General features: G+C 51.6%; 1 protein-coding gene across 8 annotated transcripts in view; it reads left to right on the top strand.

Moving 5' to 3' along the window:
- SYNDIG1 (synapse differentiation inducing 1) overlaps positions 1-14,553 on the top strand; it is a 107,684-nt gene that overhangs the window by 312 nt on the left and 92,819 nt on the right. Inside the window, exon 1 of one of the 8 annotated variants that reach the window (XM_067012985.1) lies at positions 18-97. The exons of 4 other annotated variants lie outside the window; for them this stretch is intronic. The gene's annotated coding sequence lies outside the window, so the exon portion shown is untranslated. 3 more of the 8 variants (XM_067012987.1, XM_067012988.1, XM_059037503.2) reach the window with 3 other exon arrangements.

The following is a 14,553-nucleotide window of genomic DNA, read 5'->3' on the forward strand; positions in this document are numbered from 1 at the left end:
GCGGCTGGCGGGCGGGCGGCAGGGAGGCGGCCCCCGCGCGGGAGGGCGTCCTGGCTCCTCCTCGGAGCGCGCAGACCGGCGGCGTCGCGGCTCCGGGGTGAGTTCGGGTGGTCCGGGAGGCGGGACCGGGGAAGCGCGGGGTCTCCAGGCGCCAGGGAGAGCGGAGCGGACGAGGAAGATGCGGAGGAAGGGGCCGGGCGCCGGCAGCCCGGGCTGCAGCTTGGCGCCTCGCCACCCCAGGAGCCCCGGCGGCGCGGAGGCGCCGCTGTGCAAAGTCGGAGGGAGCTGCTGAGACCAAAACCCGGGAGCGCGGCGGAGCGGGGCTGCCCGGGGCGGTGGAGGCGCGCGGCGGGCATTGGCTCTGAGGGTCCGGGAGACCCCCTCCAGCGACCCAAAGGAGACCGACTGGGGCTGGTGAGCGGGGCCGCCGCGGAGCTGGGGTCCGAGGTCCATCTGGGACAGGGAAGGGAAGCGGGCTTCGATTTGCCGGGCGGAGGGAAAAAGGAAGGCGAGGGTGCGAGCGCGCTGGGGATGGGGACTCCTGACCGACGACCGGGACGGAGACCGGGACTCTGGGAGCCCCACGGTTCCGCGCGCTGTCTGGTCCCTGGCAGCCGCGACAGCCCGCAGCCCTGGGAGCCGCCAGCCACAGCGCGGAGCGGGGAATGAGTGGATGCGTTTGGGGTTCAAGTTCTGGTCACAATTTCCCTGGGTATGCCTCTTCGTGCGCGCTCTGCAGGTGCGGGGAGAGGGAATTGGATTACAGGCAGAATTGGGCAATTTTCCGGGGGAAGGGCCTTTGATCGCGATGCGTTTTCTGCGAGACTCCAGTGGAGTGGGCGCTTACAGTCCTGCTTTGGGGAGGCTGCCAGTGGGGTCGCTTTGCTTTCCTGAAGGACTAGAGAAAGGGGTCTTCTCGTCGCCTTCGTCTCCTTGGGTGCCCCTCGCACGCAGGGGCGTGGGCGCCTATCACCAAGACTTCAGGTGCGCGCAGCCCTTCTGCGGCGTCAGATGCGCTGGCGCCGCCAGGCTCCTGGCCGGACTCCTGTCTGCGCCTTCCCGGGCCACGTCCCGGGTTCAGGTTTGCTGCAGCGGACACTGGCTGAGGGCTTGGCAGATTTAGGGGCTGGGGGGTAGGTGGCTCCGATCTGCAGTTAGAATCAGGCTCAGGCAGTGGGGCGAGCACCTGGGTCAGTGTATCTGTGGGTTCCCCCTCCTGCCGGCCAGTGTGTTTGGTCAGAGCCCAAAGGGAGCGGCTTCTGCCCTGCGCAGAACTGCAGCCTGTGGGGCGAGCGGCCTGTAACAAACCCCAGAGCCAGCCAACTTCTCCTTGCTGAGGAGAGATTGCTGGGCAGTCAGCGCTGGTGCTGGGATGTGGTCTCCTGAGGGGCTCTGGCTCCCTAAATGCTCGCAGCAGCCAGAGTGGAGAGCCCGCCGGGCGGTGGGGCTGATGTCCGTTCTGGCTAAGATAGGAAGTGGCTGGAGCAGATTTTCGGATGAATTATCGATCGCATGCTGTGTGCCTGGTGGTTGTGTGGAATGTCTTTCTGGAGATCAGACCACAGGTGTGGACCTGTGAGACGTTTGCGGGTGAGCCCTCCACATCCCTCCCACCCTCTCTCCAACACCCCAGGGCCCCTTTGCCTAGAGCAAACGTTTGTCACTGATCTGGTGCCCTCTCCCACCCTGCCCCCACCTACTGCATGAAAATGGAATCGTCATAATCAAGAGGGCCTTGTTAAATAAAGGACAAACTGGGGAAATCTATGTCTAAAGTTTTTTTACAGTGGAAAATGTCAGTGGTTCACAGAGGTGGGAAGAACAACGCACTGACCCTGCAGTGTGCCCCTTATCCACCCTGCTGCCTTTCCCTCCCGTTTACCACCCTCCTGCGAGTTTGGGAGGCCCGCGTCTGAGGAAGGATTTGGAAACTTATTCCCAGCTCACTTCACTGCTAAATGCGGCCCGTGAATCTCCAGCTGATGACATTTCATTTTGTTTTCACATAACCATCAGCAGAAACAACTTCTTTGAATGATTCCATTAGAAATAGGTGATGTTAAGATAGAAACGAAGGTGCCCCCCGTCCATCTGGGGGTACAAAAGAAACCTGCTAACGTTCCTGGAGGCACAAAGAGGGGGGTTGAAGGAGGAGAGGGAAATTCAGACCCTGAGAAAAGAGACATCTGAAACAATTGCATTTGACTCGTGCCAGCGGACGTGCAGGGAAGAAACAGATTCCAGCTGAGCCGATACAAGCAAAAGAACATCTCTTGTTTGGTAAAAAAAAAAAACAAAAAAATCTTTAAAACTCAATTCATAAATCATAAGCAGTTCATTTCTTCCACATTTAGCATTAGCAGAAATGTAAAGTGCTGCACTGACTTGCTTCCCTCTCTCATTAGTTCTAACGCATATTTTCTCAGGAGTTATTACTATTATAAGAGAATAAAAAGATATTTTCTTATGTAAGTTTTCTATGGGAGACACTAGTTGGTGCTATTCTGAGGCTCGTGAGAGTGCTGACATTTCACCTCTCAATCAGAGAACGTTTGCTCATCACCTGGTCACATCTGGAGACTCTGCTCCCTCAGATGGGTTCCGAGCATGGAGTCTGTTGGCTGGAGAAGGTAGCCTGGCACTGGCCTCCAGAGGCCGTGGGAGGGGACCCCCATACCTACGTGCCCCCCCACCTCACTCTGCACACCTCTGCACATTCTTTTACAGAAAAGCTGTTCCTAAAAATTGTCAACGACGTGCTTGGAGGATTTGGCAAACTTTTGAATACCTTGATAAGGTGCACTCTTTAATGGCATCCTTGGCCAGCCTCTTGTGATATGAATACCATCCTGTAGGCCAGTACCTTTACGTCCTCCTTCCCCCAGATAAAACCAGCGTGACCCCCTAGCTCCTCCTTTTGGCCTTTGTGGGGCCCGTGCACATTGGGGATCCTCATGGCCAAACGGGCCGATCGCAGTGCTGTGACCTGTAGTCTGAACAGACTCACATCATCAGCTACACCCTCGGAGTAAGGGGGCAAAGGTGCAAAGATGGAAGCATGGGGTGTTGGGCTGTCAGCATCAGCACAGCCTGGGGCTAATAAGAAGCAGAAAGGCCTGGTCCTTCGGTGGGAAGTCACCTGAGGCTGTTTGGGGGGAAAGGTGCTGATAGGGAGCGACACTGGAACCACAGCTTTGGCCCAACATCCCTGCGCTGGAGCCATTGTGCCAACATGTCAAAAAACAAAACGTGACAGCTGTTCAAATATTAAGTATTCTGAACATTGACCATAGGCTGACCCGGATCCTGCCCATGTCAGCAGAATGGGAGTAACGTAGGTAGTAGTCGGTAGTTTAAACAAATGTGATTTGTCTACATTCTCTGTGCAATTTCAAATTTCTCCTGAGAGCTTATAACCATATTTTAAACAGGAACAGCTGTAACTCTTTGGGGCACTGGGCTACAATTCAGTGCCCTCAACATGGCTTAGTTTAGGTCAGGCAGCCTGAGGACCAAGGCTGAGAGGGAAGAGGGAGAGGGCAGTGGGGAGAGAGGAGGGAGGAGGAGGGAGGGGGGAGGAGTCTGGAGACACAGGTGGCTGCCCGGCCCCAGGACATCGTCTGGCATTCCCGTGCCAAGACAGGCCTCCATCTCCAGGCTCTGCTGCTTGCCTGTTGAATGATCTGAGATAACTTAACTTTTCTGAGATTCTCTTTCCTTCCATCCATGTTCCTTCCGGGATTTTGAAAACAAAATATTTATGGTTGCCCCAGTTTTTAAAATGGGGATGACTCTGGTTTAGGAGCACTTTAGTTAGAGTCTTTGGATGTCTCCCTGGGTGACGTTTGTGTCCCCATGGTTCTCAGGACACAGTGTGGGCCCCGGCCCCATCCTTGCCCCTGCATCCCCCAACTTCTTGTTGGCAAGAGTCAGGGTAACTTCAGGGGCACCTGTCCATGTGGGTATGTCCTCACGTAGGAGCCGCCTGAGCGGTGTCAACATTCCCCTCGGGTGGGTTCAGAGGGCATGTGTGGGAAAGGTTTATGAAAGATATCTCTAACACAACTTGATTTAGACTCACATCACATTATAAAAGTTACATGGTGCGTGTTCTTTAGGATAAAACATTTTAAAGCAGGTTCTCAGCAAACCACAAAGCACCACTTACAATGCATGATGTTTTAAGTTACAAACGTTGTTTCGATCAAAAGTCTGAGTCATCTTAAACCGTGTTATGATAAATAACCTATTAAACTGCACAAAATGAAATAAAATAAAATACTTAAGGAAAACAAAAACAAATAAGAGAACTGTTAGAACTAAGAATAACACAACCACGAAACAATATACATGTGTAGAAAATAATAAAAATAAAAGTTGCGTCCTAAAGATCACCCCAGGGGACAACTCTTCATATTGGCTTGCATAAAAGAACTTACCGAGGAGTTCAATTCACATTATTCCAGAGAGGTGGAGGTTTTTGCTCTTGCGGTTCAAATCAATGTTCAGTGTAAAACATTTTGAGTGTTTAGTTCCCAGTTGGATCTTACGTTCATCACAGTCATTTTTAAACATAGTTCCTGATAATGCTATAGTGACATTTAGGGGCTGTGACTCTGAAGGAGAGAACATGAGTGTTTATTGATTGCAAGTTGAGTCTTTCATGAAGGGCCTGCTTAGTTTAAATTCATAGTTTTAAAACGTATTACTTCTCAAACATTTGACCTCGTTGAGTAACCACTTTTCAAAAGTGCCTCCCATCTGTTCCTTTCTTAATCTTTTCTGTTGGGAAAAGTCAGTGTCCACAACAAAACCAAAAAGCAAACAAACATTTCAGACAATTCGAAACACAAAAGTTTTATTCCATTGCCTCAACTTTAAACCAAAGATACTTCTGAAGGAGACAAATAATCTTACCTCAAATCTGTTGAGGCTTCACCCCTGCTCAGGGAAGCAGAAAAACGAGCATGTGACATAAACTTACCATTCTGCCTCAGGTACAATATGCAGTTTTTAACCGATTCTCCTGGTCCTGATCCTCCCACCTCGGTGCCACGGGCTCTCAGCTGTGCAGTGTCTGAAATAAGAGGGTTTGCTTTTGAGGAGTACAACGTGATGAAGTCCTAGGTCAGGGCTGGGAAATACAGCCCTGAGGGCTGGGCTTAGGCTCTGTTTAGCATCAGAGGGACTCCACGGATGCCCAGGTCACGACACCAAAGACCGCTACCAATACTTCTGTTTCTGCAGTGTCTCAGATTGCCTTTAACTAAAGTATGTGCATTTCGGCAGCCAGCCTTAGTATCTGAAATTTCTGCCTTGGCCCTTTCCCAAGTGTTTCCCTTAGAGGGGACATATCCGTTCCAGTTGGGGTGAGGGTGCTGTGTCCCGTGGGGCAGCAGGAAAGGTGAAATGAGGCAGGTCACCCGTGTGCTCTGGGTCTGAGACACCGTCTGAGCACAGGGTCTGGCCCGTGCCTGAGGCTCAGGCATTGGTAGATGTGTTTTACGAGCCAGGCGTCTGCTCCAGACTGTGCCCCGTGTGCACACAGACGGTGGAGAAGCCCCCGTGCTGGGCAAGCGCACCCCTCCCAGCCCAGCCCTGAAATGCCTTCCAGGGCCTCTCGCCTGCAGATGACCCCATCCCCACTTCTCTCTGCTACTCTCCTCCTCTCCCCTCGTGTCCTCCGTACAAGCAGCTTCAGAACACGGGCCCTGAGTGGATGAACTAACATGCTCACTGCCTCACGGCTTTGCTTTTCTACACTAAACCCAGAGACACAGAACACCCAGCTCAGTTCTCCAAGCAGGGCCGTAGCCCCACTCCATCACCAAGATGGATTTCTGTTAAAAGCCAATTTTAAGTAAAGGGAAGTCACCTCTTCTGTTATTTCTAAGTTCATTCTCTGCCTTTCACGCTCGATACTTTTAAAGCTGTGGATGGAATGTGCCACCTGACACCTTCTGTCGTCCCCTTTTAACCCCACTTGTCGAGTCCTCTGCACAATATTCTTGGCAGGATTGCTGATCTGAATGTTCTGGGTACAGGTGCGTTACCTGTGAATAGGGACATTTGGGTATATTGGGGGACATCACAGTCTGTTCTAAAACCGTAGAGGAAAATGTATTGTGGACTCAAACTGTGCAGGGTGATGCCCTTTCCTTCCCTGTTGCTGGACTTGAGCAGTGATTTGCCAAGTCCCTTTCCAGGAAGAACACAGACTTTAGGCTCTTGGGTCACAGACATGAGTTTCTTCCCAGATTCTATTCGTCTCTGTGTGTGTGCAGCACAGGCCCGCCCACTGGGCGAGTGGCTGCAGTGCAGCTGTGGACACATGGCTGTGCACTCTGCCCACAGGTGTTTGATCGTGGTCCAGGGCAGGGAGTTTTTCACGTGTTCACGTAGCCAGCACCAGCGCTCCATCAGGAAAGTGGACGCTTTGGAGGCACCTCCACCCCCGCTTCTCGTTCACCTCTTTGCCCCCGGACTCAGAAGCTTCTCGGTGGGCGCAGGCTGCACCCCGCTGGCTCTGAGCTCATCCCCACTCGGAGCCGCTCTGCCTTCTCCGGCTGCTCTGTGTACCCAGGACTGCGGCAGCCAGGCTCCCAGACGCGCGAGCAAAAGGGCTTCCCGGTGACCTTGATGAGGGTGGGCTCCCGAGCTGTGGCCCATATAGACCTGCCCACGTCTTGTGCTCCAGCTACTCCAGGGCCCTGGGCTCCCACACAGGTGTCCGGTGGCCTTCAGATAGTCCATTACCTCGTCCAATTTAGAAGTGCAGCCACGTCCCACTATGGGCTGGAGAAATGCTGCCTGGTGGGAGGGACCCTGGTCTATCTGTCATCAGCTCTTCTGTTCTGCTCGGGCGCTGGGACATGGGGTGGGGGAGGAAGGGGAGGAGGAGGAAAGGGGCCAACAGCTTTTCCTCACTGGAGCTATGGTTGTTGCCCTCTCTGATGTCAGAGAGGCGCTGGCAGATCCTTTCCCAGGGCCTTCCCAGGGCACAGCTCCGGCCTCCAGCCCAGGTCTCCCCACCAGCCTTGAGTGTCCCCGCTCTGTCTGCAGAATGGGAGTGTGGCCTCTGCTCCTGCAGCCACCCTGACCCCAGGATCCGTGCTCCTGGCTTATCCGCTCAGCTTCTGGGAGAAAGCGTATGACCTCTCAGAAATGTGTCCCCAGACCTGTGGGTGTCTCTCCATCCTCGGGGTGAGGGCCTGTGGGCATGTGGATGCATGCGTGCCAGAGGCTGGGGGCAGCATGGTGGTGACGTGGGCCTGCTTCAGGAGTGGGTGAGCACAGAGGAGAGGGACTTTGGGGGTGACCGGGAGATTCTGGACCATGGACATGGCGGTGGCAGAGCTCTGACCAGCCAGGAGGGCAGGGACGGTGAGTCCCTTGGGCTCCTGCTCTCATGGCCGTAGTGGGTCCTGGGTGCCAGGGGAGCTGGCAGCTCTTCAATGGAAATGGGGGCTGTGGGATCAGAAATGAGTGAGGCCGAGCCCAGGGAGGCCAAGAGCTGGCAGGAAGGGCCCCTCCTGCACCGCGGGTAGCAGGGGCTCCAGGTCCCTGGGGTCTGGACCTACCTGCAGGGACGCGGTCCTCAGCTTCCCCTCCCCGGACAGTGGCCCAGCTCTCCATCCTCTCTCAGGTGGAGCTGCTGTGCCCATCTGAGCCGGTGCCTCACCCCAGGACTGGCCTGGCTGCACCAAGGGGACCCCACTGTCCAGTTTCCAGGTGAAACGAGGCAAATTCATGAACTTGGAGGAGTCGAGTCTGAAGGGCCAGACTGAAGCTTCCACAGCTCATCTGCAGCTTCTCCAGTGCTTATTCCGGGAAACCCACAGGAGCTTCTCCTGTTTGCCCCATACTGCATCTCCCTCCCAGGCAGGAAGGGAGGATAATGGTGGGAAATGTGTATATCATTCCATTTGATTGGGAGTCCCGATCAAACTTGATGGGGTGAACCCCGGGGGTTCCCAGCCCGATCTGCAGCCTCACATTGCCAGAGGAAGGGCCCTGTGCGTGGACCCTTCAGGAATCTGTTCGTTTAGTGTTTGTTTCAAGGTCACGTTTGCCCACCCCCAACCTGGCACTGCGCTTGGTGTGAAGCTCAGGACAGGTGTCCGTCCTGTGTCATCACTGGACAGACACGCAGATGCATATGTTCCATTCTGCGATAGAGGCCAAGTGGGACAAACGTAGCTGGGTCATCTGTCCTTCTGTACTTTGTGGTGGTTTCCTGGGAGGAGAGCGCCCATGCAGGTCACCAAACAGTGACCCAGGGTGAGCAGAAAGCCCAGCTGTGGCCCAGCTGGGAGGATGTGTGCCTGCAGCTGTCCAGGAGAATAGAAATCTCCTGCACGACACACCACGGTCAGAGGGGAAACTGTTTCCTCTAATGCCACAGGCCCTGGATGGCACAGAGAACATCCAGATATATTAAACAGGATGGCAGGCCGCCCAGGGAGACCTCCTTCCCGCTCTGGGCACAAGGCTTTTCCCAGAAGATAGAAATGTCCTTAGATGCTGCCCAGAAATGCTGGTCTTCCTGGAATTTGTATTCAGAGCTTCAGATATTTCAAAAATATATTTCAGTGAGTTAGACACTGCCCATTGCTTCCCTTTCTCCTTAAGACTAAACCAGCGCCTTTCTTGGAGAGTAAAGCCAAGATGAACTCAAGTTGTTTCTTGGGGGCACAAATCAGAGGTACCCTGTCTCCACTGAAGTTCAGCTCAGCCCTAGAAAAACATCTTGGGAGCACAGTCCTGACCTGCACCTCTAGCTCCTCTGAATCCTTCTTCCCCACCCTGACTTCCTTGTATTCCCCACCCTCTTGACCAGTATGGGTGAGCCTGGCAGGAGCCCACTGTTTTCACCCTCCTCATACTCTGACCAGCTGAACTGTCCTGGAAGCATCACGTTTCTTGACTTCAAACTATATTACAAATCTATAGTAATCAAAACATTATGATACCAACATAAAAACAGACACATAGATCGATGAGACAGAACAAAAAGCCCAGAAATAAACCCATATATATATGGTCAATTAACATATTACAAAGTAGTCAAGAAAATGCAAGGGGGAAAGGACAGTCTTTTCAATCAGTGGTGTTGGGAAAACTAAATGGTCACATGCAAAAGAATGAAACTGGACCACTATATTACACCACACACAAAACTTAACTCAAAATGAATCAAAGATTTGAATGTAAGACCTGAAACCACAAAACTGGAAGAAAACATAGGTGGTAAGCTCCATGACATTGGTCTTGGCAAAGATTTTTTGGATTTGACACCAAAAGCAAAGGCAACAAAAGCAAAAATAAACAAGTGAGACTCCATCAAACTAAAAAACTTCTGCACAGCAAGCAAACCATTAACAAAATGAAAGGCAACCAACCTACTGACTGGGAAAAAATATTTGCAAATTATATATCTGATAAGGGGTTAATGCCCCCCAAATATATAAATGACTCATACAACTCAATAACAACAAAAAACATCTTATTAAAAATGGGCAGAGGACCTCGGGGGCTTCCCTGGTGGTGCAGTGGTTAAGAATCCACCTGCCAATGCAGGGGACACGGGTTCAAGCCCTGGTCCGGGAAGATCCCACATGCCGTGGAGCAACTAATCCCATACGCCACAACTACTGAACCTGTGCTCTAGAGCCTGCGAGCCACAACTACTGAGCCCACGTGCCACAATTACTGAAGCCTGTGCACTCTAGGGCCCATGCTCCACAACAAGAGAAGCCACTGCAATGAGAAGCCCGCGCACCATGACAAAGAGTAGCCCCTGCTCACCGCAACTAGAGAAAGCCTGCATGCAGCAACAAAGACCCAACGCAGCCAAAAATAAATAAATATGTTTTTTTTTAAATGGGCAGAGGTTCTGAATAAAGATTTTTCCAAAGAAGACATACAGATGGCCAGCAAGTACCTGAAAAAGTTCTCAACTCACCAATCATCAGGGAAATGCAAATCAAAACCACAATGAGACATCACCTCATACCTGTCAGAATGGCTGTTATCAAAAAGACAATAAATCAGGTGCTGTTGAAGATGTGGAGGAAAGGGAACTCTCATGCACTGTTGGTGGGAATGTAAATTGGTGCAGTCGCTATGGAAAACAGTATGGAGATGCCTAAAAACATAAAAAATAGAGCTACCATACAATCCAGCAATTTCACTTTTGGGTTTATCCAAAGAAAATGAAAACATTAACTCAAAAAGATATATGTACCCCGTATCCACTGCAGCATTATTTACAATAGCCAAGATATGGAAGCACTGATAAATGGACAAAGAAGATGTGATATATATAGCTATAGAAATATACACATATATACACAAAGGAATACTATTCAGCCATAAAAAAGAAGGAAATCCTGCCATTTGCAACAACATGGATGGAACTTGAGGGCATTATGGTAAGTGAAATAAGACAGAGAAAGATAAATATCATAGGATCCCACCTGTATGTGGAATCTGAAAAAAACACAAACTCTGAACTGATAGATACAGAGAAGAGATTGGTGGTTGCCACAGACAGGTAGGGCTGGGGTGAGGAAAATGAGTGAAGGGGGTCAAGAGGTACAAATTCCAGTTACAAAATGAATGTCATGGGTTGTAATGTCCAGCATAGTGACTAAAGTTAACAGTACTGTATTGTATATTTGAAAGAGCCTAGATCTTAAAAGTTCTCATCACAGGAAAACAGTTGTAACTGTGCCTGGAGATAGATGTTAGTTAGACCTATTGTGATCATTTCACAATATATACAAATAACGAATCATATGTTGCTCACCTGAAAGTAACATAATGGTATATGTCAATTATACCTCAATAAAACAAAAACACAACAGTGGAAAGGATTGCTTTGCTGCTTCTGGTGCTCAGGAGAACCCCATCTCTGGGCACGAGCTGTGGGGTGGGTACCAGACGACCCAGAAGCCTGCCATTCAGAGCCCAAGGCATGTGGGTGAGGCCACCCGACTCTGGTGCTTTCCCATCTGTAAAATGGAGAAGATGCCTACCCACCTCTTTCTTGGAATTACTATGAAAATGCAAATAAAGGATTAAGTAGAGAGAGCTTAGGTAGGGGAAGTGGGGAGGTTCAGTCCTAAAACAAAAAGAAGTTCTGGAGATCTGTTTCACAACAATGTGAATCTACTTAACAATACTGAACCATACACTTGAAAATAGTCCATGTGGTAAATTTTATGTTGTGTATTTTTACCACAATAAAAAAAAAACTATTAATTGGATCTCTAAGGTTCTAATTGCTAGCAAATAATTGACGTGGACTCTTCTGATGTAGCCTCAGCAGTAACTCCTGCCACATCCCATCAACTATGTGTGAGTCACAAGTCACATTGTTTCTCAAAAGTATATTCTAGAAATGTGATGCTATCTTAGGCCCGTAGTCAGAAACTGGGGCATAGGTTAATAGCAGCAATTTTGCATAACACGTGTGTACGTTAGTTATTACGTGAGTGAATTCTAGGTCTTGGGAATTTTGTTCAATTCCATCATTCTCCAGTGTTTTCACTGAAGAGATAAAAGGGACAGGTGAGAACCCACTTGCTGACCCAGAGGATTGTGAGCAAATAAAACAACTGCCATTTTAACCTGCTAACTTTTGGGGTGTTTGTTACATAGCAAGTAATAACTGACACGTGTGGCTAGAAAAGACAGGCTGAAAATATCTCCACATAAAAATATACGTTTGTACTGCATTCAGCACTGCAGCCCTTGAGCAAACGTCAGATGGGAGTTCAGCAGGCCATTCGCTCCCCTTCAGAGAGGAAAGGTGGGAAGTGACTCAGCCGGGAACCCTGAGCCCCTGTGAGGGACCCTGCCCCACGTGAGCTGCTGCCTTCTCGGCACCAGACCTGGCAGCCGGGCAGACATCGCTCCTTCTTCACTCACACAAAGTGTTCAGAACAGTGCCTTGCTGAGCGACCTCCCCGTCGTCAGCTCTCCGTGTCCCTTGGTGACCTAATTGTGGCTCCACTGCCTGGAGCGGGTTGAGAACAGGTAGACCAGATGGATTAGCACTAGAGCGAGGTGGCAATAATCATCCAGGCTCCTGACTGTCCCGCGGGCTCTGGGACCAGCTGAGGGGGGCCCGGCGTCCTCTGTGCTGCAACCCGTGGACATGGGTGCAGAGAGCCCACCCTGTGCGCACACTGGCCCTGCTTAGAGAGATGGATCTCCGCTGAGCCGGCCGTCGCTTAGGGCTCTGTATTCTGGGCTCAGGTGCCTTATCGACCAGCTGAGTGGGACCAGATATGAGGGTTTGCAGAACAGGAGTTAAATATGGAGGAAGACTCTCCACCAGGATTCTCAGCTAGAAGCACGGCTCCCGCGTTGGCCACGGATGCACCAGGGTGCTGCCGGCTCTGGGACGAAAGTGCCAGCATTTGTAAAAAGCCTTTCCATGTCAGTCATCATTTCTCCTGCAGTGACTCAGCCCTGTTCATGGTTTTGGCAAGTCGGAGCTGCCTGTGGAGGCTGAGACTCCTGCAGGTGCCCTGACCTAGAAGTGGAGATCCAGCTCCTCTTAGAAGACAATATTGTAGGCAGATGAATGTCACATTCCCTCCCCATTCCTTCACACGCACGCACACACACACAGACATATTCACAGAGACAACGGTCACATACATACCAACACACACACACAGACATGCATGTGCACACACAGACATATTCACGTAGACACACACTCACATACATACCAACACACACATGGGTATATCCACTTACAGAAACACACACACTCACACCCTGAACGGTAGACTCTGCCGCCATGAACGTCACTTCTGGAAGGAGCTGCTCCTGGGGGCACCCGGAGGGACAGCAAGCCAGAGGACATTTCTGGGGACACAGACAGCCACATGCCGGGACCGTGTGAAGACACCTCGTGGAATGCTTTATTCTTCGCTAGGTGGCCGTCCCTCTAGTGCACCGGAGCCCCCGATTCGTCCAGCTGGCAGATCCGAACGTGGTCCCCAGGGGTGGGTCCACTGCCCCTATGCCCACAGATAACAGCAGAGGGGCGGCAGGGTGGGAGGAGGTGGGCAGCCAGGAGCCTGAGAGCACATGTCGGGCGAGGACGTGGGCAAATCTGCAGCCCACGCTTTTAGGTAAGAGGATTCTTTCCGTTCTGCTCCCGTGATGACCCGTGGCAGGCAGAAGCGATGGGATTTCTTCTGCTGTGTTTGGTCCTTCTGTGGGTTGGTCTGTTTCCACAAGGGGGGAAGAGAACGGTTCCTGGAGGAGTTTATATAAGGCTTTTCTTTGCAGCTTCTTGATTTTTATTTATAGAGTTATTTTACCTAAAATAGCAGTTACGCTTTGCCTATGAGCCCTCGGGATGGGGTTTGCCTGTGGCATTTGGGAAATGGAGAGAGGCTGGGCCGGAGGGACGGTGGCATGGAGGTGGTGGTGCAAAGGGGCTGTGCTGGGGACTCCGTGGTCCGCCTGCCTGGGTCTGAGCCCTGGCCTACACCTGGCCCTTGGCAGTTATTCAACCTCTCTGTGCCTCGGTCTCCCTATGAATGAAGAGGAGGCACCAGTTGCCCCCGGTGTTGTCTTGACGATTACCTGAGCTGAGAGGGGGCAGCGCTCAGCAGTGTTAGCCGAAGTCGGGCCAGCTCCCGGGGGCTGGCGCTGCCTCATATGGGGCCTTAACTGAGAGTGGGCTATGCACGGGGCGACCAGGTGATGCTGGGAAGCTGGGCAGCCAGGGTCCCAGTGGGCACAGAGGACAGGGAGGCAGAGGCCAAGTCAGCAGCGCCACCGGACGCTCTGTAAACTTGGACCCTCTGTGTGGGGCAGAGCTAGGGAGCAGACAAATCCCAGGGGAATCCCAGACCGCCTCCCTGGCCCAGCAGAGGGGGCCCAGTCCAGGCGGTCCTGGACTTCCTCAGGGTCTGACTGCCATGCAGACAAGGTGGCCATCGAGAACAGGTGCCAGGAGAGGGCAGGTGGAGCCCTTTGTAACACAAGGCTATGGAAGCACAGAGGTGTCCTCACAAAGTTAGGGAAACCATGACTATTTCTTTCCAGTTGCTGTGAAATCAGTTTTGTTGGAAGAATTAATTACACCAGCAAACCTGACCACGCGGTCATCCCTGCTCTGAGAATTCACACGTTCATAATTATCTGTAAACCTTGTTAAAGGTTAAATGAACTCACTTCCTACGACGAGTTCCCCCTTTGCGGCATGAAACCCACATGTGCACACGCTGCCGTGAAGGTTGGTTCCTGGTTTAAGTGGATTTTTTTTAACTGCATTTTCCCCCAAATCAAATATCGTTTGGAAACAGTAATCTCTTATATTAAAATAAGTTCTGGAGGTTTTCAGACGGCCTTTCCCTAGAGTCTCCATGCAGGGCTGCAGTTGGTCTGACCGCCTTGGTCACTTCTGCCGAGCTGACACTCTGTCCTGGTCCCCTCTGAGTACGGGGTCACGGACAAGGTGAAGCCAGGTCCCCGTAGCGGAGGCCTGGTGCCCACTCACAACCGGTCCAGGTCAGAGCA

Source organism: Kogia breviceps, chromosome 14 (genome assembly GCF_026419965.1).
Source record: "Kogia breviceps isolate mKogBre1 chromosome 14, mKogBre1 haplotype 1, whole genome shotgun sequence".
Taxonomy (NCBI): Eukaryota; Metazoa; Chordata; class Mammalia; order Artiodactyla; family Physeteridae; genus Kogia; species Kogia breviceps.